This window comes from Castor canadensis, chromosome 5 (genome assembly GCF_047511655.1).
Source record: "Castor canadensis chromosome 5, mCasCan1.hap1v2, whole genome shotgun sequence".
Lineage (NCBI taxonomy): Eukaryota > Metazoa > Chordata > Mammalia > Rodentia > Castoridae > Castor > Castor canadensis.
This window is the reverse complement of record NC_133390.1, coordinates 55,313,034-55,339,055: the sequence shown is the minus strand read 5'-3', so window position 1 is coordinate 55,339,055 and position 26,022 is coordinate 55,313,034.

The window sequence follows — 26,022 nt, the reverse complement described above, 5'->3', positions numbered from 1 at the left end:
AGAGAATTGAAAATAAAAAATAAAAAGAATAAAGATAAGAATAAAAATAAAAAATATGTAAATGAAAGTAATATACATATATAAATAAAATAAAAATAGAAAATAAAAAAAGAAAAACCTCCAAGTTCAAATTGAATGAAGTTTCAGTCTTAATAATTTTGGTGTCTGTCTCAGTCTCCAATCCTGGAGATGGTGCCTCAGATGTTGTTCTGTAGTTGTGTCATCAAAGGGGATGCATAAAGTAGAACAAAACTTGTCCTTGTCTTCCCAAGCCATCTGGGCATGGGTGACTGGTGGCCTGGGGGCCCTCCTAATTTCTCCATTTAACGTGAAGTGGAGATGCTCTGCACTGGCTGGAGCTGTGGAGGGGTCAAAGTTTTGCCTCTTTTTGGTGGTTTTGCCTGCAAGGTGTGTCTTCAGCATCTCTCCAAGATTTCACTATAGGAGGCACGCTTTCTGCTTCCTCCCTCTGGCTGCCATCTTGGAATCTCCAGCATGTCTCTCTCTACATCAATTCATGATGGAGGAGGAAGGTATGTGTTAAGAATAACTCCCTGCTGGATTTTCTATTCATGAAAAGAACTTGGTATTATATGGTTTATTCCCATTGGACTTCTCCTACAGAAATCCTATAAACTTGATAAGGTAGAGATGTAAACATAGAACCAGTTTACATGTAGATCTATTAATGTGATGCTCTGGGAAGTGTTGATGACTTACCTTTTTCTCTGGTTTGTAACAGAAAACATTGGTGATCCTCATCACCTTCCAGCACTCCCTGGAGATCTGCTACAGCTTCAGTGAAGAGTTCCCATATTCACCTGCTGCTTCCCCATAAAGCACAACATCTCTGTGTCTGAGAGATTAATCTGACTCATGAGGGGAGCAGAACAAAATGCCGGGACATTAATGGCCAGAAGCAGCTTTCAACCAATGACTGACAGACATGGATGTATGAAATCCAGCTCCAAGTTCTTTGGACCCTAGAATTCTGAGGAGTGCTGACTCTCATGTTTCAGAAAACACCTGGTGGGACTAGGCCTCAGTTTCTCACCTTCTCACCATGCTAACATGCTACTAATGAACACTTTCTGACTCTCCTCCCTCTCACCCTAATTCACTATACCTTTCTCTCATCCAAACACCCAAATTCTTATGATGGGGTCTGTTTTTTTTCCTTCTAACATAAATTTTTACTTGGTTTTATTTTTAAAAACCAACAGGGTCACTCTTCTGGAAACACAAGGCTGGTCAAGGAGAAACAAGTCTCTGATAACTGATTGCATTTATTGGGACATAAAACTTGCTGTCTCTGTATTCCTACTGTGGAGGCCATATTCTGCTCAGGTGACTGCATGGCTTTTTTTGTTTGTTTGTTGTTGTTGTTTTTGTTGACTTACTTGTTCTTGTGTTTTTACCTGACTGACTGCCATGATGTGAGGCCTTCTCTCACAGCATAAGCACAAAGGAATACATTATTGGAATTTATTTCTTAAGAGAATGAAAGGAATGTTTCTTTGAGATACTCTTTATGACAAATTGCAATACCTGTTTTCTGCTAATTACACTTTCTTTGGATTGTTATTTATGACTGTTTGAATAATTGCCTGTGGAAGTGAGAGCTATTGAAAACCAAGGATTTGCAAATTTCAGTATCTCTTACTCTTATTTCCCTTCTTCTTGGTCCACCTCAACATTCAAACTTTTGTGAAATCAAGAGCTTTGTCTGTTTTGTTTACTTCTCTATCATTAATACAAGAATAAGAACTATAAAGTGCCTGGCAAAGTTTTTGAATGAATTACTGAATCAATTCAATTAATAAGTAGCTTTATAAACTGGGGCAAGTTAATTAGCCTTTTGTTTCAGTTTTAGCATATGTGAAGGGAAATAATAAAAGTCCCTCTCTTAAATGATTATTTTTATGTGTTCAGCATAGAACCTAGAACCTGACAAGTGCTTAAAAATTTAGCTTTTATTATTATTAGTGTTAATTTTGTATGCATTACTTGATGATTGTATGGCATAGAATGTTAGGCATCTGACTGACATCAGTGAACATATGTACAAGGTAGCTAAACTGTAAAGTAATGAATGTGATAGATAATAAACAAATAATCCTTATATCAGTATTAAGCTCAAGGAAATTCAATCTTTATAGTTAGTAAAGAACTACAAAAAATATGTCAGGAGAATGTCATCTTTTAAAAACATCTTAATAGCTTCAACACTATGAGATAAATTCATTGGGGACCATACTGAAGGAAGAATGGCTTATTAAGTAATTCTCTCAAATTTTCAGACTAAAGAGGACAAGTGAAATGAATGCAGGTGAGAGGCTTTACTGGGTTAGAAATAGATAGAGCTGGGGGCAGGTTGTGGGGACAACTATTTAATTAACTGACCACAGGAAGGACAGGATAAGAAAAGGGGTTAAGATAACTGTGTCTTCCCTAAGACCCACTGGAGAAAAACACCACAGAATTGGAGCAAACAGGAGTGGGGAAGATGAAATGGTCTGAGAAACTTTGCAGAAAGTAGTAAGAACAGAGACTGTGCCTTTGGAGCAGTGAGTTGGAAACATAGACCAATCAGGTGTTAGGCTTTGAGGAAGAGTGTGAGCCCATGAGGGTCATGACATAGCTGTGGGGAGGCAAAGCATTCCTAATGAAAGGGTAGCTCAGGACAATTAAACAAACGCCTCAAAGATGCTTTCTCCCTTCTGATTTCAGGGTTACTTCCGGCACCACTTCTGTTTTTTTCAATGACAAGTTTTCATTCTACCCAGTACCTCGTTGCATTCAAAGGTTTATTGTCTGTACTTGGTTATACCAGGGTCACCTTAGTCTGAGTGAAATATGTTTATTCTATCAAATCAACAATATTTCCACCTTGTTTATTTTATAATCTCTAAAAGCTTTGAACTATTTCCTTTAATATAAACATAATATTATCTCACTTCAAATAATAATTTTTTAAATATAATCAAATGTCTGGCTTTTCTTTTGGCTGTTGTGACTCACCTGTTTCTTTTTGGCAATATGTCAGCCCTCAACTTTTATTGTTTATAGACTTGATTTTCTTCCTTCTACCAAAGCTGAAAGACTGAAAAATTTACAGGTTTACATAAAGACTGTCCGACTCTTTTAGAGATTTAAACAAAATACCACTAACTAAAATCATCTGAAACCACCAGTTTTTATGATCTGAAAATGAAAATATGTCATCAAAATCAAATGTCTCACATATACATAGCTCAAAGGTGTTAAAACCTTAATGCCTTAAAGTTATAAAATGTCTGAGCATCCCTGCTTTCTAAGAGAAGAAAGGGCATTGAAAGTTCATGGCAGAAAGAAAGATATCAGCAATTTGAATATGTTTCCCAGAGCCAGAAGACTGAAAGGTGGTTATACAAGACTTGTGCAAGCCTTCAGATTTGAAAATTAAATACTTTAGAAGATAAAAGTGTTCTATGAAAAATAACGTCTACTTTATGACAATCATTGTATTAGACACCATACATATTTAATCACTGTGTTAGACACCATACCTATGTAAGACAATAATTCCCCAGTTACTACATGCATCAGACAATATTAAATCCACATTCAGATTTGTAAAGCCAAGTAAAGCAAAGTCTAAGCAGTTATCTTATGTGTCCAAGTTCACACATTTGCCCCCAGGTTTGTTAGACTCTAAAACCCATTTTGTAAAATGAGTATAACACATTTCTGCCTCTGGGTGCACTAAAGATAAGTTATAATGTTCATTATCTGGTTAAAAATGAGAACACCCAAATTTGAGCTATCCTTATGAAAGCATGATAGCTATCTAACTTCTGTGGGAAGGATCTGCCCAGCAAACATGATGGCAAAGGAAGGGAAAGTGCAATGGTTGAGCGGCTGCACCAGTTGGTGGTCTTTGGTCACAGAGCACTTGCACTTGTTACGTGCATTTAATTAAAAACTCCCCTTTAGAGTTGACTCTCCCCCAGCACTCCCTTGTCAGTCAGGAAAATAGAGTGACAAAAAGAATTGTGCAAATAAGGAATTTATAATACGAGATTAGTTATATTAACAAAGTCTCACACTAATGTGTGACAACCAGGAGAAGTGCTGGTGTTAATGTGGGAGGGACAAGCACTTATTAGTTCGTAAGGTATCCAATCAGAATTTGCAGGACTAGTTTGCCAGATTTAAAAGCTTTAAAATACAAATGCCCTATTAAATTTGAATTTCAGATAAATAACTTTTTAGGATAAGAATGTCCCATGCAATACATAAGTATAATTGTGCTATTTTTTCCATTGTTCAATTTAATTTGAAATTTAATTGGGTGTCCTATATTTTATCTGGCAACTTGACAGTAAGAACATGTAAGAAGTCAACTGTGTTCACCACTAAATCAGGAGTGCATGAAGTAAGTTTGTGAGGAGTGTGTGGAAATAGCTATTAGCTCTGTTCCTGCACAGCTGGGTGACTGGGGTGACCAAGAGCTGCTAATGGTCAACAGGGTCAGTTTTGGAGAAGCTGGACAAAGAGTTAAGGAAAACAAGGACAACCTAAGGCCTGCTGGGCCTCTTTATGAAAGATACCACAGCTACCTTTAAGGATTGTGACTTATTTGCTTCTGCCTTCTGCATCTGCCTTCTGCATTGCACAAGACCTCTTGGCCACACAAGGAAGGACAGTCTGGGAAATGCAGTCCCTAGTCTTAGTCAAATTTCTATAACACAATGTAGCATCTGCTTGTTTTGTTCAAAACACTCTCCCTTCTTCTCTTCTCTTCTCTTCTCTTCTCTTCTCTTCTCTTCTCTTCTCTTCTCTTCTCTTCTCTTCTCCTCTCCTCTCCTCTCCTCTTCTCTCCTCTTCTCTTCTTCTCCCCTCTTCTTCCTTCCCCTCTCCTTCTCTCTCTCTCTCTCTTACTGAATTAAAATGTGCCTAAAATTTATAGATTTTAAGTGAATATATGAGTTTTGATAAATTTATACATTTCTATAAACACCACTAAATTAAGATAGATACACACATATGTGTCTTTTTATATGTTTATATCTATGTATAGAGTTTGCCTATAGTTTCTACATTTTCAAGCAATGGTTGTAGAGTCTTTTAAAATTAAATAATTAGTTGAAAATACAACTTTAAGCATATTTCACAAGCTCAATATACCAAGAAGGATTTTTTGAAAGGTATTACTTAATAGTGACATACAAACATTCACAGTACCCTGAATACTAGCTCTTCTTATTCCATGTTGAGCAAGAAAACTGCAGACTAATACTCTTTTTTGTGTTAATAACAGAGTAACATTTTAAAGACAAAACACAAAGCATATTATTACAAAATAAGCTATAAAACTCCCAGCACAATGTGTGACTGTAGTAGGTAGTCAATAAGTATTAGTGTCTTTTCATCTATCCAGATTTAAGGATTAAGAAGTCTCACAAAGGCCAAAAAATGGAATCCTTGACTTAATAACAGAACAGTTTATAAAAAGAAAAAAAAATACATAAGACTGATAGAGAAAACAGTATAACTTTTTTGAAGTTTAACCTGTTTTAGATATATAACAATGAATGGAGGGGATTGCTTCAAAATAAAATAAAACAGTTGTGTTATGAATGAGAGCTAAATGTACCTCAGGGGTTTCAAGAGAAATCATTTTATTCAAGCCATGTGAGAGTTTTTTCAATAGTATTTACTTCATTGGCATGAAAATTGTTTTCTAACTCTGTATCATTGTTTATAGAGCCAGCATATTTTGAATTGCAAGTAGTAGGAGCTAATAAATACCTGCAGGAGAAATGAAAGGAAAATTAGATAACATGGAAGGGTAGTGGGTGGGGAGTTCTCTCTTTACATGAGACCAGAATCACAACTCTGGGAGAATTTGTGTTGGAAATGTTTCTTTAATGTATCAGCAGAAAGATGTTCATAATGCTTTGAAATACCTGTTTTTTAATTGTGTAGGAGCAGCTCCTGCAAAATCATGCTGTCCATGAGTTGCTACTCTTCTCCCTCCTGAGAACCCCTCCATCCTTCTTGGTGTCTTTGTTTTCTAACCTCAATCCAGGGACCTAACCAGTGTAAACTAAATTACAGTAATGTGGACTCGGCTGTCTGCAAGAAGGAACTCCTGTCTCTCAGGCCCCTGTTCTCACCAGTCTCCATTTTTCTGAGTCTTGCTAAGTCTTTGGTACACTCTACCAGGTTTTTACTGTAGTGAATTGAACTGCAATGTCTCCCAAAAGAATTCTTGTTTTAATAAAGGACTTAAGAGGTTTAAAATAATGCACCACTAATATAAAAAACAATCAGCATTTGAGAGATTTTGATAAAAGGTTCTTCCAAAATACCTTTCAAATAATTTTCATGGGGTTTCATGCTTCCTCTGCTTATGGATATCATCAACTTATTATTTCTATTTAAACCTTAAGCTACATTGTTCATTTGAAATAGTTGAAAGAATCAATTTTTCTCAGCCTGGTTCTGCTAACCTGTACTCTTGCTCTTCAGAATGTCACAATCTGGTATTGTGCAACTCTCCTGGAGACAAGAATAAACACATGTTCTATGGCATTTCCTGTGGGGAAATGCAGCCCGCTAGGAGCAGAGAAATGTAGCTCACTGGAGAGTGAGCCTGTTAGACTCAGCAGAATGGGTGCACTTTGGGATAAATAAATTTTGATAAATTGGTTTCTTCTGAAGTCTTCTTTCTCAAAGTATGAAGAAAATTTGCAAGATTGGTCTGAAATAAATGAGTGATGGGTAGACAGAGAATAAATACCAATTTCAAATTATCCTTATGAATCATAACACCATTAATTTAATACTTTACCATATGTTCATACTCCACAAAGTGATTGTATTTTTCCCCATGTAGCTTGTATTTGTTGCTTTAATGATGTTTGTTAAAACTTGATGGTCCTGGAAATGCATGGCTAACCATAGTTACTACTATTGCTCTCTCAATTGACAGTGGTAAAAATCAAATAATTGAAATGACTAGGGTAGACATAAAATGCATGTTGGTTTCACATAGTTGTAAGTTTCAGGACTGCTCAGTGTTGTCTTCTAGGGAACTTTGTTTTGTTTGTTTTGGCCTTGTTTTAGTCTTTGTTTGCTTTCTTTTTTTAATCTCTATCTTCTGTTTTGGCTTCATTGACAAAAAGAAGTTTTCTTTAAGCAGTCAAAGAATGGTTATAGTAGAATCAGCTTCTTACTTTCTTAGAATCAGCATCAGTGAGAAAAACATTCTTTAAAGCCCTTATAATTCCCTGTATGGGAACCAACTTGAATTTTCAGCTTATCCCTTAACCAATCACTGTACTTCTATCTAGGGAAATTAGGAAGGGTTTGGAAGAGAAGGATGGAAAGTGGAAAGGGAGGGAGGAGGGAGCGAGAGAGAGAGAAAGAAATACAAAGGGATCTCTGAAAGTAGGAACTACCTCTTAGCTGCTTTTTTTTTTCAGGTATATTCCTAGAGTTTGGTAATTAATTTGATATTTAGGGTTAGGAATTTACATTTTTTTCTTGATGTCAAAAATAATTTCACAGAAATTTATAAGGTTGTTTACTAGAAACCATTTAAAATCAGATAGTCCATTCATTTTGTTCATTGATTTTTCTAACTGAACTATCAGAGGATAATCTTACATATTTCCTGTGCTTACAAGGCATTGGTGGGGAGAAAAAAACTAGTTTTCTCCTTCAGTCTCTAGCTTTATTACTTTACAAACAATATAAAGACTAAAGGGTAAATTTTTCAATCTAATTTGGTTGAGCAGACCTCATTCAATACAGTTAATTACCCAGAAGATGGGCATGTAGAAAATACAAAAAAGAGGAAGCTACCAGGCAAGCTAAAAAGCAGTATTTATAACAATAGATTAAATTAGTTTAACTATGTCCACCTACATGACACAAGGCATTAAAGTTTGCACTATGAATTGGGGTGAGGGAATGACAAGCTGTACCAGGTACCAACCCATTACACCCAGGGAACTTCATTGCCCTGATGAAAAGGATAAAGGCATGTAATGATCTGATGGATTGTTCAACTAAAGCTGAAAGGGGAAATCCAGTTCAACACCCTTTAAGTACATTTCTTGAAACCAGTTATCAGGCTGAAGTATACAATGGCACATGCTAAATTGAAAAGTTATTTACTCTTTTTCTTGTAAATAAAAGTGTAACTATCAAGATCTGTAAAATTCATTGACAATTGGATCTTTCCATGCCTTTATTAAGCCCTTTGGCTGGTTATTTCAAATGACACAGGCAAGGAGAAGCAGAATCTCAGATCCTTTATAATACGCTAAAAACCCTCCTGTTTTGTCTATGCATTTAAATGAGAAAGTCTTATTGTTTGTGTACAAAGAATTTTATTTTAATCCAGAGTGGTCCCAAGTATTTAAATAAATCATGTGGTAGACAAAATTCATGACTCGTAACTCCTAAAATAAATCCAAAAGATATGTTTACAATAAAACTCTTTCCCAAATTATTAAGAAAACAAAATGATTTAGCTGCAAAATCTATATACTAGCTTAATTTCCGAGAGCTCCTGGCATTACATGAAAAATCCCTAAAAATTATTTGTTGTATTTAAACTTATTAACTTTATAACATTGTGTTACAAATAATTCTTGATTTCTATTATATAGATTATTGACATAGTAGTACAGTGATAATGAATTTGTCTACATTTGGCAAGATACCTATGAATGATATCTGGGAAATAATTTATGAATTAAGTATAAAATATTAGTTATATTCAGATTTTCTTAGTTGAGCTCATAGTTCACAAAATTATGTTTTTTAAAAAATTTCTTGACTTTTGTAAAATGGAGTTTAAAAAAGTACAAGATGGACAAGTTTTCATCTTCTAAAAGTACGTCAAATTTCTTTTACTATATAATTCTAAGAAAATTTGTCTATTTTCTAGAATGTGGCTTTTCATATTACAGTAGGAAATGCTTAAGCAACATGGCTCCAATTTTGCTTTGATTCTCACCATGTTCAGAATGAAATTGTGTGTTCAAATACAGTAATGATTACCTTCAAGTTCCTGGAAGAGTTATTCCTCTTTCTTTCTTCCTTCTTCATTTAGTGTTCAAGCAAAAAGGCCTAATGTTAATAAGGGGTTGTTTTTAAAAACAGTAGATTTTTAAGTCATCTAAAATCACTTGTGCAGTTGTCATGGTGAAAATTAAAGAAAAACCAGCAATAAAGAATCTAGTTCTAAGACAACACAGATTAAAAATAATAAGAAAAAGACAAAGAATACATATCATCAGTGGTAAATATGATTAAGAAAACTAAGATTTGCTGAACAGGGAATATTTTGAGATTGAATGCAGATACATGTGAACTAATAAGACTTCACTTCTGAAATGCTAGTAATTGTCATGAAAATGTATAAAATAGATTGTAGTGGGATAACCAGTTTTTACTTTATCCAAATACATGTTTGTACATTTCAGTATTCTCTGGTAATTTTTTCTTCTCTCATTCCATTTCCAATTTTTATGATGAACTTAATGATTGACTAGATGAACCTATCCTTGTGCCCTAAGGATCCTTCTTAGTAAAATGACAGCATACGTGTTATCAGATCCATTCATCAATACATTGTGTCCTATGATGGCCTATGTTATCGTGATTTTAAATTAAAAATTAACTAATTAAAACATTAAAAAATATTGCTGCCATTTTTAGAAGAATATATAATAGCTATAGCCAGCATTCCTGGCTTTAATAATATTTTATTACACCTTAATATTTACAGATTAAAGTCACATTGTGCTCAACTTCAAAATAACAAATCATAAAAAACATGCATATTATTTACTCCTTACAAATAAAAGATGGGATTTATAATGGCATGCATTGAATGTATATTCAGGATACATTTGCTAATCATGTAAATAAGTTATAATTTTAAGGAACTATTTGAATACAAACAATCTGAAAATACTCTGTTACTTTTGTTTTCTTATTCAATAAAAACTTTGTATAATATCTCAACTACAAAACCATAATATGGTATAACAGAAGGCTTTAGATGATTGATATTTAAAAGTGGATGTCATATATATATAACTCTCATTTCAGTAACAACATACTGAAAATTTCAGAAAAAATGAAACTAGAGGACTAGTAAACAGGAAAAAATCACTCTAACTATTGGCTTATTGTGGGAGCTGCCCAGTTTTTAATATGCTAGATCATTTAGATCAGAAGCCAACAAACTATGGTTTGTAAACCAAATCAGACTTACTACCAGGTTTTGAAAATGAAGTTTTATTGTAACACAGCTAGGCCTGTCTGCTGATGCTACCATGTATGGCTGTTTTCTCAATATAATAGCAGAATTGAGTAGCTGTGACAGACACATATGGTCTTCAGATCTGAACTATTTACTACCTGCCCCATTACAGAAAATGTTTGTTGACTTCAGAATGGAGCCTTCATTTCTTGCAATAATAACATCTTTGGAAAACTTTTTTTTAAATGCCAGCAACAACAACAAAAAAAACAATCATTACTTAACAAATATATTTTGGACAGCAATCCAACATTAGATATTAAGATGGTTTGGTACCCATTTTTACTAAGTATATGGCATTATAAAATAAGTTTAGATGGTGTCATTCTCATAGAAATGCTTACAGATTAATATCATAAGGTACAATGATTGCATTGATGATGCCAAATAACACTCTCTTATTTATACTTTTTGTGCTATTCGATTGTAGACGCCAATCATCACTTTGACTCTGGGTTTGTGTTGTTAATTACTTTGTCAGAAGTAATATTGTGTTAATCTTGAGGTTAGGGTTTACATTTGTAGAGGCTTGCCACTGGCATGAGGATAACCCCAGCTAGGCTAAGACCCTAGGCGTAGCAGAACCAAATAACTCAATTAAAACTGTTCCAGACCTTCCAATCCTCAACTATTCTATCACAATGAAGCATCATTTTGTACATCATTTGGAAATTCTTGTATGTATCTTCTTGAAAAAGCCAAGTTGAGACCAGTCTTGGTCTAAATCATTAGACCACCCAAAACAACCTATAGACCTATGGGAAATAGTAAATGATTATTCTGCTATGCTGCCCTTTGGGTTGTTTGTTATATGACAGGAACTGATTGATACAGTATTGGTTTTTGTCCCACTTTACAGACAAGTAAACAGAAGTGGCATTAGCCAACTGATTTGATTAAGAATACACAACTGAAAGGTGGAGCAGGCAAGATTAGTAACCGGGAGTCAAACCACTCACTTCTGAGTAAGATCTGAAATGTCCAGGCATGAGGACTTCTCTTTCCCTATTTATTCCTGGTGAAATGCAGTTGGAAGAGAACAGACAGCATCCTATTACCACCTCATCTGTGAGATTCAGTAGTGAAGGAACTAAACAAGTAATAGTATTGTCTGAATGAGAGGCTGACTGATAAAGCAATATGTTCCATCCTTGCTATCACAATAAAACTCCTGAAACCATTTGTAAAGCTCAGTAGCCAAAGGGGAAAAAGTAGATGAGCTACATGGAGATTCAGCAGACCTCCAAGTGAGGCACTAGAGCTAAATAAATCAGAAGAGGACAATTGATGCTAAAAAATTTATACTGAGAGAAGTTTTCTAGGCAGAAATGTCCTAACAAATTTCACATAAAAGCACATTTGTGTTCACATACTCAGTATGATACAAAGATTACAGACATATTTCCTTATTCTTTTCTTTATGATTTCCAGGTCACAGTTTCATTTCTTATGTGAAATTATTTTTATTTTTAAATTTTTTTTTGAATCCTAGAAATTCTGAGTGTAGAGTGGTGAAAAATGAGAAGCAAATTATAGAAATGGGAGCTGGGGAAGAAGAGAAATGGAACCTGTCTCACAAAACCCCATAAATTTTTTCTCAATCATAAACAAAGAAAGAGACTTTAGTGGCCTACCTCCCAAGTAGAATCAAACAATGCAAATAATTCCTTTGTGTGAATTTAACAATTAACGATAACCTAGGGTTTGTTTCACATGGAACAATGTTTTATGAAAACACTAAATAATATTCAAATGGTAAACAAAACAGAACAAAATATCTGGAAGCACTTCAAATGTCCATCTGACCCAAAATTGAATCAATAAAAGTGTGGTATTCATAAAATACTATAGTATTCATCAGTGAACATAAAGTTTACCATTTTAACAAATCTAAATGAATATTAGCAATTATACAAAGAAATAAATGACAAAATAAATGTGATTCCATTTATAAAAATGTTAATAAACAAATAGAATACTATGTTGTTTAGGGATATGCACATAAGTAACAATGGGATGCTAAACAGAACTTAACATTAGCAGGTACTATCTACATGAGGGATAAAAGAGTTGTTACATGGGATGGGCACTTGGAATTTTCAAAAGTATGGGCAGTTTCTATTGGAAGGTGACTATAACTGTGCTTACACATTTTAGCATACTATAAGCTACTTGTAGTATGGAATCAACATGTATAAACTGTAAGGAAGTCTCCTTCAACAGGGTTGATTCCTGCATTTGTTTTGATTACAAATTAATATTTTTATTGGCTCACACTGCTGTCAAAGGAAATGTTGCCATTGAACTTCTTATGTAAGGATGGAATGAGAATTTCTACTCTTCATGACTCTGTGAAGTATGAAGAGAGCACATATTTACCCCTGTAATGAAGCTGTACAGAGGTAATACAGTAAATGTATGCAGCACATTGATAGAAGCAAAGACAAAAACCACTTGATCATCTCAATAGATGCAGAAAAACCCTTCAATAAGATTCAACACCATTTCATGATAGAAGCTCTACGAACACTAGGATTAGAAGGAATGTACCTCAACATTATAAAGGCTATATATGACAAACCTATAGCTAACATCATACTTAACGGGGAAAAACTGAAACCATTTCCCCTAAGCTCAGGAACTAGACAAGGGTGCCAACTCTCCCCACTCCTATTCAACATAGTCTTGGAATTCCTAGTCACAGCAATAAGGCAAGAAGAAGAAATAAAAGGAATACAAATAGGTAAAGAAATTGTCAAGCAAAAAACTGAAACTAGATCCATGTTTATCACCCTGTATAAGTATCAACTCAAAATGGATCAAGGACCTCACTATCGGACCCAAAACTCTAAAGTTGGTACAGGAAAGAGTAGGAAACACCTTGGAAGAAATAAGTATAGGCAAGGACTTCCTCAATAGAACTTCAGCAGCTCAGTAACTAAGAGAAAGAATGGACAAATGGGACTACATGAAATTAAAAAGCTTCTGCTCAACAAAAGAAATGGTCTCTAAACTGAAGAGACCATCCACAGAGTGGGAGAAAATATTTGCCTGCAATACATCAGACAAAGGACTGATAACCAGAATATACAGGGAATTCAAAAAACTAAACTTTCCCAAAATTAATGAGCCAATAAGAAATGGGCAAGTGAACTAAACAGAACTTTCTCAAAAGAAGAAATTCAAATGGCCAAAAAACACATGAAAAATAATTCTGAGTGAGGTTAGCCTGGCCCAAAAGACCAAAAATCATATGTTCTCCCTCATATGCAGACATTGGATCAAGGGCAAACACAACAAGGGGATTGGACTTCAATCACATGATAAAGTGAGAGCACACTTAGGAGGTATGAAGATAGGTATAGGCAAGGACTATACACCCAAAAAACTAGATAGCATTTGTTGCCCTCAATGCAGAGAAACTAATGCAGATACTTTAAAGTGACAGAGGCCAATAGGAGAAGGGAACCAGGAACTAGAGAAAAGGTTAGTTCGAGAAGAATTAATTTAGAAGGTTAACACACATGCACAGGAAAACAATGCAAGGCAACTCCCTGTATAGCTATCCTTATCTCAACTAGCAAAAACCCTTGGTCCTTCCTATTATAGCTTATGTTTCTTTTCAACAAAATTGGAAAACAAGAGGGTGAGCGAAACAGGTTTTGCCTGGAAGCGGGAGGTGTATATGTGTTGGGGGGAGGTGGCCCAAATAATGTATACACATGTAAGTAAATGTAAAAACGATAAAATAAATTTAAAAAAAGAAGCTGTACAGAAGTGCTGGCATATTCGGACAGAAGTACAGGCCTTGTCAGGAACTGGAAGATAAGCCAGACCAGATAGGCAGTGATGGCTCACACCTGAAATCCTAGCTACTTGGAAGTCTGAAATCAGGAGGATCACAGTTCAAGATCAGCCTGAAGGCAAAAAGTTCTCGAGAACACATCTTAACAAATAATTGGTCATGGTGGGGGAGCACATGTCACCTCAAGCTATGTGGAAGGCTGACATCAGGGGGGTCAATGTTCCAGGCCAGGTCGGGGAGAAAAGTTTGTCAGACCCTCATCTCATTAGAATAAAGCTGGATGTAGTGGAATGTGTCTGCCATCCCAGCTGCAGTGGGAATTTTAAAATAGGAGGATCACCATTCAAGCTGATCTAGAAAAAAAAAACAAGAGCCTATTTTCCAAATAACCAGATCAAAAAAAGGGCTGGATGCATTACTCCCGTGGTAGAACACCTACCTAGCAAGCCAGAAGCCCAGCATTCAAATCCCAGTAGAAGGCAGGAAAAAGATCAGCCCAACCACTTGATGAATATGATAGAAACACATGCTGACCTACAATACAATTTCTTTATAACTCGTGGACTCGTTCAGAATCTTGAGGAGAGAGATCTCTGATAAGAAATCACTTGGGCAGATATGAAGACCAGTGGAACAGAATAGAAGATCCAGATATGAATCCACACAGCTATGCCCACCTGATTTTTGATGAAGGTGCCAAAAACATCTGATGGAGAAAAGACAGCTTTTTCAACAAATGTTGCTGGGAAAACTGGATATCTGCATGCAGAAAACTGAAACTAGATCCATGTCTGTCACCCTGTGCAAGCATCAACTTGAAATGGGTTTAGGACCTTAATATAAGACTTGAAACTTTGAAGTAGATGTGGGAAAGAGCAGGGAATACAAGGGAATTAATAAGCATATGCCATGACTTCCCCAATAGAACTAAAATGGCTCAGCAACTAAGAGAATGAATTGACAAATGAACTACATGAAATTAAAAAGCTTCTGCACAACAAAAGAAAATGATCTCTAAATTGAAGAGGCTGCGCACAAAACGGGAGACAATCTTTGCCTGGTATACATCGGACAAGGGATTGGTAACCAGAATACACAGGGAGCTAAAAAAACTAAACTCCCATAAATTCAATGACCCAATGAAGAAATAAGCAGAGATTTTTCAAAGTAAGAAGTCCAAATGGCTAAAAAACACATGAAGAAATGCTCAACAACTCTGGCCATCTCTGGCAAATCAAAACCATGCTAGAACGGCTATCATCAGGAACACAAAATAACAACAAATGTTGTGAGGATGTGGGGAAAAAGGAACCTTCATACACTACTGTGGGGAATGTAAATTACTACAACCACTAGAAAACAATATGGAGGCTCCTCAAAAAACTAAAAATAGAGCTTTCATATGATCCAGCAATTCAACTCATAGAAATATACCCGAAAGAATGTGAGTCAGGTTACTACAAAAGCACACCCATATTTATTGCAGCTATGGAAACAGTCAAGATGCCCCACTGAAGAATGCATTAACAATATATGATGGAATTTTAGTCAGCCACAAAGAAGAATGACATTTTGTCATTTGCAAGTAAATGGACAGAACCAGAGAACATCATCTTAAGTGAAGTTAGACAGGTGCAGAAGGCCAAAAGTTGTATGTTTTCTCTCATATGTAGAATATAGATCTAATGAAAATGCAACAATATTATGAAAAACAGTTCACACTAAAGAGAGGTTACATATGAGAGGGGGTGGGTAAAAGAAGGAAGTTAAGAAGGTGAATCTGGTTGATATACTCTCTAAATAAGAATGAATATAGAATCTTAATCCAGTGGAAACCCCTATAAGAAAGGAACAAAGGTAAAAAAATAGAAGAAAAATAGAGAAGAACCAACTGGGGCTATGATACATGTATACATGGAAATATCACAAGGAAACTCCCTGTGTAGCAATCTTAAACAAGTAAAAATGTAATTTTTTTTTTCTTTTACAAAACTGGAGAACAGGAGAGTGGAACAGGTCCTCCCTGGGCCAGGGTGGCAGGGGGGATAGGTTGGTACAAATGGGAGTGAGGAGGAGGTGGGGACAGGGTGTAGAAAGGTGAATATGATGCAAATACTGTGTACACATGTATGTAAACAGGAAAATGATATCTAATGAAACTATTCAAGGAATGGGGGAAGAGAGAATAAAACAGAATGGTGGAAGGAGTGAATTCAAGTAAGATATATTTGATATATTGTAAGAACTATGTAAATGTAAATGCCACAATGTAACCTTACCCAGCAAAGCAATAAAAAAAAAAATGGGGGAAAGAAAGAACTCAAAGAACTCACCTGGGACTGGCTAAAGAACAAACCACTGTGACCAGGATTCCAGGAGCCCAGAACATCCTACACTATCTCAAAACTCCTTCCAACTTTGATGTTGAAATCAGAGGGTGGAAAAAAAAGCAAAATGTACTTTGGAGGGCAGAAGGGTAGTTTATGATGTTTCTCTTTTGATGGATTGCCTGCTCTCTGGTACAGCAACTGAGAGAGACAGCAAGGTTACAGGGAACATAAACTGAAGGAGAGACCTGGCATTTCCTGAATTCTACACAGGTCCTGCAGCTTTGATACATGACTGCCCACTATGAGGCCATCAGTTCACTGGTGGCACTACGCTGAGTGGAATATGCAATTTGTGTGATTATGGTTATCATTATTACATCAAGTTGAACAACATTTTCAGCTCTGTAAACTTGAGGGAGGACAGGTCCCAGAGGGGTTTAGATTCAGACTGAAGGAGTAAAAAGGGCAAAGGGAATAGCTCTGAAATTCTTTTTGTTACTTTTTCAGCTGGTTTCTGGTTCTTGACATTACAGTACATGCCTGAACTCTGTAAGACAAATTCTGATTCAGTGGCAAGTGGAGCCAAGGAATCTGCATTTTGCAAGCATCCCAGGTGATCCATAGGAAATTTCAAAAATGGCTCAAGGCTGGAAACATTATAATTGGTTCCTTATGAGATTAAATCCTCTGAACACACCTGTCTCCTTACCCTGAAAAGCCTAATATACTATTGGTTAAACCATTGGATTTTATTAGATGACATAATTTCCTTGACTGACAGGAATTTGTTCAGTTCCCCTGCCTTTAGAAGAGTACTTAACAAGAAATCAGCACCAATTAATCCAGATTTAGTGCAAGATTTAACATCCAAATGCTGACTCTTTAGATTTTATTGGGCACCAGCTTCTTTCTGTGTGGGGAAACTAAAGTGCAACATAGTCCTGTAATGTCATCATAATGGAATAAAGTAGACTCAAATCTAAACCTACAGTTGCTCATTCACTTCCTCATGATTTTAGGCCATAATTTAAGAAAACATCATACAAATTTATTTACAGGTGTATCTCCTAGAAGTAAAAACTAAGGTCCTTGCCCCTTCCCTGGGAACACAGCCTCTCCTGACAGCTGCTTTATTGACTTCTCTTCCCAACTACCAAGGACCAGATTTTCACTTTGCCTATGAGCTTTAGATTAATCAAAAGAGTCTATGTTCATACATATAATAGGGTTTTTTTCTCTTCCAAAAGAAGAATGAATACTATTAAAATGAAGATAATAATTATATTTTGCAAAATAAATGAATGAAAGTCAAAGAAAATATCAAATACTTTAATATTCAACTAAAACTGATTCAGCATAAGAATGTTATTTATCCCTAGTATGAAGAAAGTTCTACTTAAGCCACGGATTCTGGCAGACCAGTATATCACATGTCATTTTAATTTAGTTCAGTAACATTTTGGGAGTACTACTGAGGACTCTATTGGGAGTATCTAAACATATCTATATATTTGCATTCATATCTATGTATATACGCATACATATACAAATACACATAATGGAGGTATCAAAATTATATCTCTTAAAATCATCTTTTAGAAAGTTCTGGAATTTCAACAGAAACAAAATTCTGAGAGCATTAGATAACTTGATAAGACATAAATGAAAGGAGATTATTTCAAAATTTGAATTTTCTTATTTAGGTAGATGAATTGAAAGGACACAATTTAGCTAAAGTATTGGTATTAAGGAAACGCTATCTATACTATGAGATTAAGGAACAATCCTAATTATCATAGCATAGACACTTATATCAAAATTGAAAGCTGTGACCATGGTGCCCAGGGGTGGTATAATATAAATTTTAATTTTTTTCATGAAGGGGGTGAATTCAACTATGATATATTGTAGGATCTTTTGTAAATGTCACAATGTACCCCCAGTACAACACTAAGTGAATAAATAAAAATTTTGTTAATATATTATATTGCAAGTGATTCATAGATAACAATGTTTTGAAGGAAAAAAACAGTCTTAAACTTTCTACAAAGGGATGTTTTAATTGGTTCTAACATAGAAGCATTTGAGAAGGTCAAAATTGTTTTGTCCTAGTTATAACTATATTTAATGAAATGTTTTGTTTCTTTTTGTTTGTTATGCTTTTGGGTAGTACATGGTATTGAACCAGGGCCTTGTACATGCTAGACAAATGCTCTACCATTGACATTTAGAACGTTCAATCAAATGTTTCTTTTATTGGTTTTTTCTTTTTAGTACTTTGCTTATTTTGCTAAAGATTAGTTTCTAATCTGGAAAAATTAGTTTCTAATCTGGAAAGATTAGTTTCTAAGCTGGAATAGTTCTACTATGAGGAGATTTCAATGTCCTCCAACTTGCGACAACCTGAAATATATGTGCTTCCCTGTGAGTGCTTGTGCTCACTGCAGAGTTGGTGAACCTTCAGTGATATTTTGCCCTGTTTGTTAGAGAAACATGAAATTGTTTCAGTATAAATTTTTTGTTTTCAGTATAAATTTTTTCCCAGAAAATGAAAACAGCTTCTTCTTACATAATTTCTACATAGTTGACAGCAATGGCTGTCTCTGGATGGATAGACTTATAGGTATATTTTGTTTTTATTCTCTGTGTATTCAGGCATACTTGAACTTATATATTCTCTGTAATGAATACATACTTCCCTTGTAAAAATAAATGACAATTTTTTAGAACAAATGAAGAAGAAATTACCTCATTATGCAGAATTAAATGGCAAAATGGATTTCATTAAAAGTGTTCTATTGAGATGTATTACACAGTCTTGACAACTTTATTGAAATTAAAGTTCATTCATGTTAAGAAATAGAAAATTTTTGATATCATGGAGATCATTCTGGTTGGAAATTGTAAACAATGGACAATTATGTAATATATCCAGTGATGATAAATCCCACAGGGGGAAAAAACTAAGAAAATATGAAGAAGTCTCTTGCTTTAGACTGGGCAGGGAGTGACACCCAGATAAAGGACATTCCAACAGAGAGTGTGACATGGCTGTGCTTTGCATATTTCTCTCAGAAGAACTTCAGAAGCAAGCAATATGCAAGTTCAGAGGCACTAAGTGGAGGCATGCTTTGTTTTTTCAACATCCAGGAGGCCAAAGTAGAGTAGGTAGATGGATTTTGCAAAGGAAAGAAGGGCAGAATATAAAGTCAAACAGGTTAGCAACAAGTCATATGCAATCTTCACAGCCATAATGTTCTGAATGAGAGGAAAGTTGTTGACTTTTGACAAAAATGGTATGCTCTATCTCATTTTAATGAGATTGTGCTGACTACCACTTGGCTATTAAATGATAGCAGGCAGAAAGTAGAAACCAAGAAACTAATATGGAATCAATGAACAGGACTGGGGATGGATGATGAATCTTGCTTAATTGGGTTTCTAGTTCTTGGGTATATAGAATACTTCATCTGTTCTGAATGTTCTGAAATCAGGAGATTTCTGTTGTGGTATACATGAAAGTCTCTTTGGTTAATACACAAAGAAACTATGAACAAAGCTATCAGCTCTGGCTGAAAATACTCTCCAACTTATTGTCTGTGATGAAGAACAGCAGGACTATAATGACAAAAATTAATCTTTCAATTCTATTTCTGTTATTTAGTATATAATTTGCCTCTATTGAACAGATGTTTAGAGAGTAAGAGTATTAGCATTTAAATGATTTGTACTAAAGTCTATTATACTTACTTAGGTCCATAATTGAATTTTATTCTTATGATGTGGGAAAAGAAAACAAAGGATCTTAGCGATCTTATATGAGGCTCTTGAAATTGTTAAATCTTTTCTCTGCAGGATGCAGTGTTTCTTGTATGTGAAGATTGACTGTGTCTAGGAAAAATGTGAAAAAAAAGGATTTAACCTCCAAGAAAATTTATATCTAATTTTGAATCACTCATGGAAGTATTAAAAAAGAGAAATGAAAACAAAGGATGGAAAGGAGAAAATCAGATAGCAGAACAGATTGTTTACTTGCCTTTGCCTCCTTGATTTTCATTCCTTTCTTTTATCTCTGCAGCCTCAAGGATTTATTGGCACCCATCGCATTTGTCTTTCTGTGGTTTTAAAATTGAGGTGATGAGACAGAATATTACCTGTGTGCTTCAGAACATCCACAATGACATGTGATAGTTGCCTGGGAAACTAAAGATGAAATTCTGCAGGCTTTTGAAATGCTTTACATTTGAGAATAAAGCTCAGATGAAGTTTAAACAGCATACTGACAGTAAGTGTTGATCCCACATGTTACCTGCTAGGATACTTGAGTTTCAGATTACAGAAAGTGCCCAACCAAAAGTTGAGGCTTAGCCAATAAGGGAATTTATTATCTAATATAACTAGAGCACAAGAAGTAGGGTAGGCCCTGGGCATGGGGTAATGAGAAGCCCAGTATAATCAAGGATTAGAGCCTGTTGTTCTTTCTCCTCTGCTGGCCGGTTGTTCTGTGGTTTCAGGATGGCTGCCAGTGACCATCAGAGTGACACTAATTCTTAATGCTAATAAGAATTTCTCCCTTACATATAGAAAATTTGCCTTCTTTTTAATATGACTGGGAAAACTTGCATCTCATGTCTACCTCTAGACCAGGGAATGCTATCAGCTAACTGGTTTAAGCTAATCAAAATCCCTCTTAAAGACTATATGAACTGTAAATCTTTGGACTAAAAGGCTTCTCTCAGAAACAAGCAAGGAGAAATGTGTTAAGTGTCATCCGTATCATGCAGGAGGAAATAGGTATTAGGTGTCATCTGTACCATACGACAGAGAAGCAATGGTTAACAGCAGACTCTACTCTGGAACAAACTGGAAGAATGGAATCTTTCTTCAAGTTTTATTATTCTCTTCCATTGTTATCAATTACTGGACATATATTTCCCCTAATAAAGATGAAAATAAGAAAGACAGAGAAGAGTTGTGAGGATTAAAACTTGTCTTCTTTCATTTTGAAGCTCTCTAATTAAATCACTTAGAAGTAGCAATTTTAAAACATAAGTGATTAATGCCATTGTTAAGATCAGTGAATACTTAGTATATTATAGCAATAATTTGTTTATTATGGCTTCCTGTATCCTAAATTCCATGTTTAAGAGACATAATAAAAATGATTTCCAAAATCTACATTAACTGTACCTATAAATATGAATATTAGTAAGCAAGTAAACCTGCTTTTTAAGACTTTTTTTTCCAAAATTATAAAAAATTTTTGTCAAAAATAATTTTAGCAGATGAAGGCCTGTCTAAGCAGCAACAAATATATTATGACTAAACTCCTTTGTTGTGATCTACACACAAAGAATGTGCTGGGTTTTTAAAAAATTAAATCAGTATAAATCATCACAAAATTAGTGTGCTAAAACAATGCAAATGTATTATCTCACACAGATCTGAGAACAAGAGTCCTTTTCCAAGTTAATTAAGGCTGTTGACAGAATTTAGTTCCTTGGGGTTGTAGGACTATCCCAATTTTCTTACTAAATGCTGGATAGGGACCACTCTTGGTTCCTAGGAGCCATTGTAGATATTTGCTTCCTTCTGATTTTGAATCTTTTAACTTCTTACATCTCTGACTTCTAGAGCCAGATCTAAGGGTTCATTATTAGCTTAAGCCCACAGGATATCTCTCCATCTTAAGGTCTACTGATTTGGGACCATAATTTGGTAGGCAAAAACCCTTACGAGTAGCACCTAGAATTGAATAGCTGGAAAAAAGTATGTATGCATCAAAAAACTTCCAAGAATACTGAGCTGACAATGAACATGTCCCATCTCTCAATGAAAGATCCAAATATGATTGGCTCAACTATGATGGGTTGCCAAATGCTTCAAAAAGAAAAAAGCCTATAGACATTTCCCTCTCCCCCTTTCTTTTTCTCTTCTCTTCTCTTTTCTATTCAGGAGAACACAAATCGGCTTTTTCTTCCACAGGGGAAAAAATATAAAGAAATACTTTCTTTGGCTGGAAAGGCTGGGTAAGAATAAAGAGTAAGATAATAAAGAAATAATAGCATGCCTGAAGAAAATTAGGCTGAATGTAATTGCAGAGGGGATGAGGTAGGGAAAAATAAAGAAGCAAACAAACAAAACAAAAACAAGCATACATGAAAGAAGAAATCTAGATACATTTAGAACAAGAGTATGCACAGTAGAAAAATAGGATGGGAAAGGCAAGGTAGAAAGGACAGAGTAGAGGAAAAATAATGACAGTGTTAGTGTCTCTATACTTGTAGCTACTTTGAACATGGCACTTGGCTTCTTGCTTTTGTTGTTGTTAGTGGTGGTGGGACTGGAGTTTGAACTCAGGGCTTCACAGGCACTTGGCTTCTTTATTATTCTAAGTAATTCCCTTCAGTGAAGAAAGCTGATGGCAGCCCATACTTGTGTATATATCTTGATCTTGTTTATAGTATTTCTCAAATTCACTCTGTTATGGTCTGTTTTTTGCTTCAAGGCGCCAGGCAAAGTAGATAATATTACAGTTGATAAAGAAAAATATGAAGGACAAAGACAATTGCAAACAAAAGAAATTAAAAATAGCCCAAGGTTTTCTTAGAATCTCCTTGAAACAAACTATTTGGATCAGAAAGTGAGAATGTATGTAGCCCAATGTGATTTCCTTTCTTTTTCTTTGCCAATATATTAACAAAAATTAAAAGAAACTTCATGAATCCACTTTTCCTGGAGGACTATAGATTAAAGAAATATTCCATATGAGTACCAACTGGATTTATGTATTATATATATATATACACACACACACACACATACATATATATGTATGTATAGATGTATTCCAAATAGCTATCTGTTAAGCAATCCATCTGCCTCTGTCTTCTAACATACATTTTGACTTATTGTAAATGTATTTTCACTTTAAGAAGGAAGAATACAATATCAGATCCTGAATACAGGAGAGTGGATTTTGGCTTCTGACTCTTTGATGTAGCTGAGCCTTTAGGTTTCTTAGGTCCATAAAAGAGGGGCCTAGGAAGAGATGGAAAGTTCCTATAATACCAGCTGTCAGTAGTAGGCACACTAAAAATATATTCCTAACTGCTCCTAATGTCCTCTATAAAGATTATCTTTTCTCTTTGATGAAACACTGTTGACCATGAGGTGCTGCTGTTGACTCATTTTCATTTTCTTGTGGAATCTGCAAAGAAATAAAAGGAAATGAGCTAAAACCTCTCTCTTTCTCTCTCTCCCTCCCTCTCCCTCTCCTTCCCTCTTCCTTTCCCTCTCCCTCCCTCTCCCTCTCTCTCTCCCTCTCTCTCTCCCTCTCCCTCTCCCTCTCCCTCTCATCCTCCATGAATCTTTACTGTATAGCAGGGAGATGATTCAGAATCCAGCTTCATCATGAAGCTGATGCCCTTTATAATTACATGACTACCTGGTTCTCTGCTGTCTGACATTTCCCATAAGAATGAAGGGAGTTGTTTAGTAAGTAGTAGAAATTTGAGGACTGTTGGCAATAGCTGCCAAAGTTGTTAAGCTATCTAGATTTTTAGTCTTTTTTCCATATAAATATGAATTCCAGTGAAAGGCAGTCCCCAGTATTGACCTTTTAGGGCATTATACCTACCTTTTTCCCTCGGTTCTGGATCTGAATCCTTGCATACAAATTAAATCATGGGTTACCAGGCATCATTTCTCTCACCAAGCCCTAAGAAAAAGTTTGTGCTCCACTCTCTATGTTGTTTAAGTATTTTTTACTAAACTATCATGAAGCAGTAACACTTTGTGGCTTTGGGCACATGCATGGATTTCAAAATGAACTCAAGAAAGTCTCCAACATCTCAGATATGTAATGATATTTCACTATCACCATAGGGCACTCAAGAGTACTGTGATTCTTTGGTTTAGGAAAATGTGCCAGATCATTTTGCAAATTATGAGTATAAATAAATGGAAAGCAATCTTGTCAAGTTGATATATTTCTAGTTACATGAACTTTATCTTGGTTGGATCTAAACTCTAATGAAGGCTAGCATGGATGAGTTTGGTTGGAAAAGGTCACAGTGATATCAGTCTACATAAATATCTTTGTCCTAGTATATCTCCACCAAACATCTGCTGTTCAAATTTCCTGGGAGAATATACTAGGAGGGTTATGATCAATGTACCAGTTTATAGACAGCTGTTCTTAACATAGATAGCTCATAGGAAAAGTAAAGTGATTTAATGCATAATAGAATTCACTAGTGCCTAAGGAGAATCAAAATGAGCTATCTCTAAATAATTTAAAAATCATTATTTCATTTCATAGTAAGAATTAATTTAAATATAAAATAGTAACATGTCATTACTATGCATTCTTATTCTAAAATTTGTGAATGTAAATTGCTTGATCATGTTTCAGAGAAAGATTTCTTTCTAGAAAAAGATTATAAAGGTGACACTTTTGTTTTTTTGCTTTACATTCATTTGACAAACTGAGGTGCTAAGTCCATATTAATGGATCAAACTGAGTCTTTCATTACATTCTGAGTGCAAGAGTAAATAAAGAATTTGTTAAATTAATTGGGATCTTTTATTAAAATGCTTCCAGGGTGATTATCATGATACCTAAGTAATCAAACTCAATTTAAATAAATTCATTTAATAAAATATTGGCCTAAATTTTACTTTAATGGAATAATTTCATTAATATTGTCTGGAATAAGTAGAAAATCTTCCAAACATTTTAAAGAGCACTAGCAAATTAAACATGATCAATATAATATATCTGAGAGTGAAACTTACCAAGTTAATCAAGCTATGTTATTGGTTAGAAGAGGGGTGATAATGTTGCTTCTTAATTTACTGTGAATATAAGGTTTCATGCAAATACTCATCATCCATCTTTTTTCATTTCTAAAATCACTCCATGTCTCCCTCTCTTTCCATTTTACTATATTTGAGAAGGTAGTGTTCTTTAAATCAAGGCTAGTCCATTTATGCTATAGTACTATTCTTTGTTTTATCTTATTTAGGGATTGATTTATCAAATAAGTCCTTTAAGATTTATTCACTTGGATTTTTTTTTGGTGATAGTGGGGTTTGAACTCAGGACCTCACACTTGCTGGACAGGCACTCTAGCACTTGAGCCACTCTGCCAGTCCAGATTTTAAATTATTGCTCCCAACAATTTATTTTTGTTCTGCCTAAAAAATATACTTAGAAGTGAACAACAACCAATTCTCAGCCCCAAGTAAACTTCACAACTTTCTTTGAATATTGCTGTCTTCACCCTCATTGATGTTCTATCACTTTCTCTTCATGTTCTTTCAAAAATCTCAGGAAATATTTCTACTCTTGGTATCTTTTCTTCCATAGAGTTGCTTATTTTAGTTACTCAGACTTCTTTCTCTCAAAAACACTAAATAACTTTTAATTAACAAATTCGTATCCTTTTCAATTCTGATACCAATGTCCAAGTTTTTTGAAATATTTCCCTGCCAGTGTTCATCATTTGCTACTTTCTTTCTGAATTCACTATTTTCTTCCTCTTCCTTTCTAT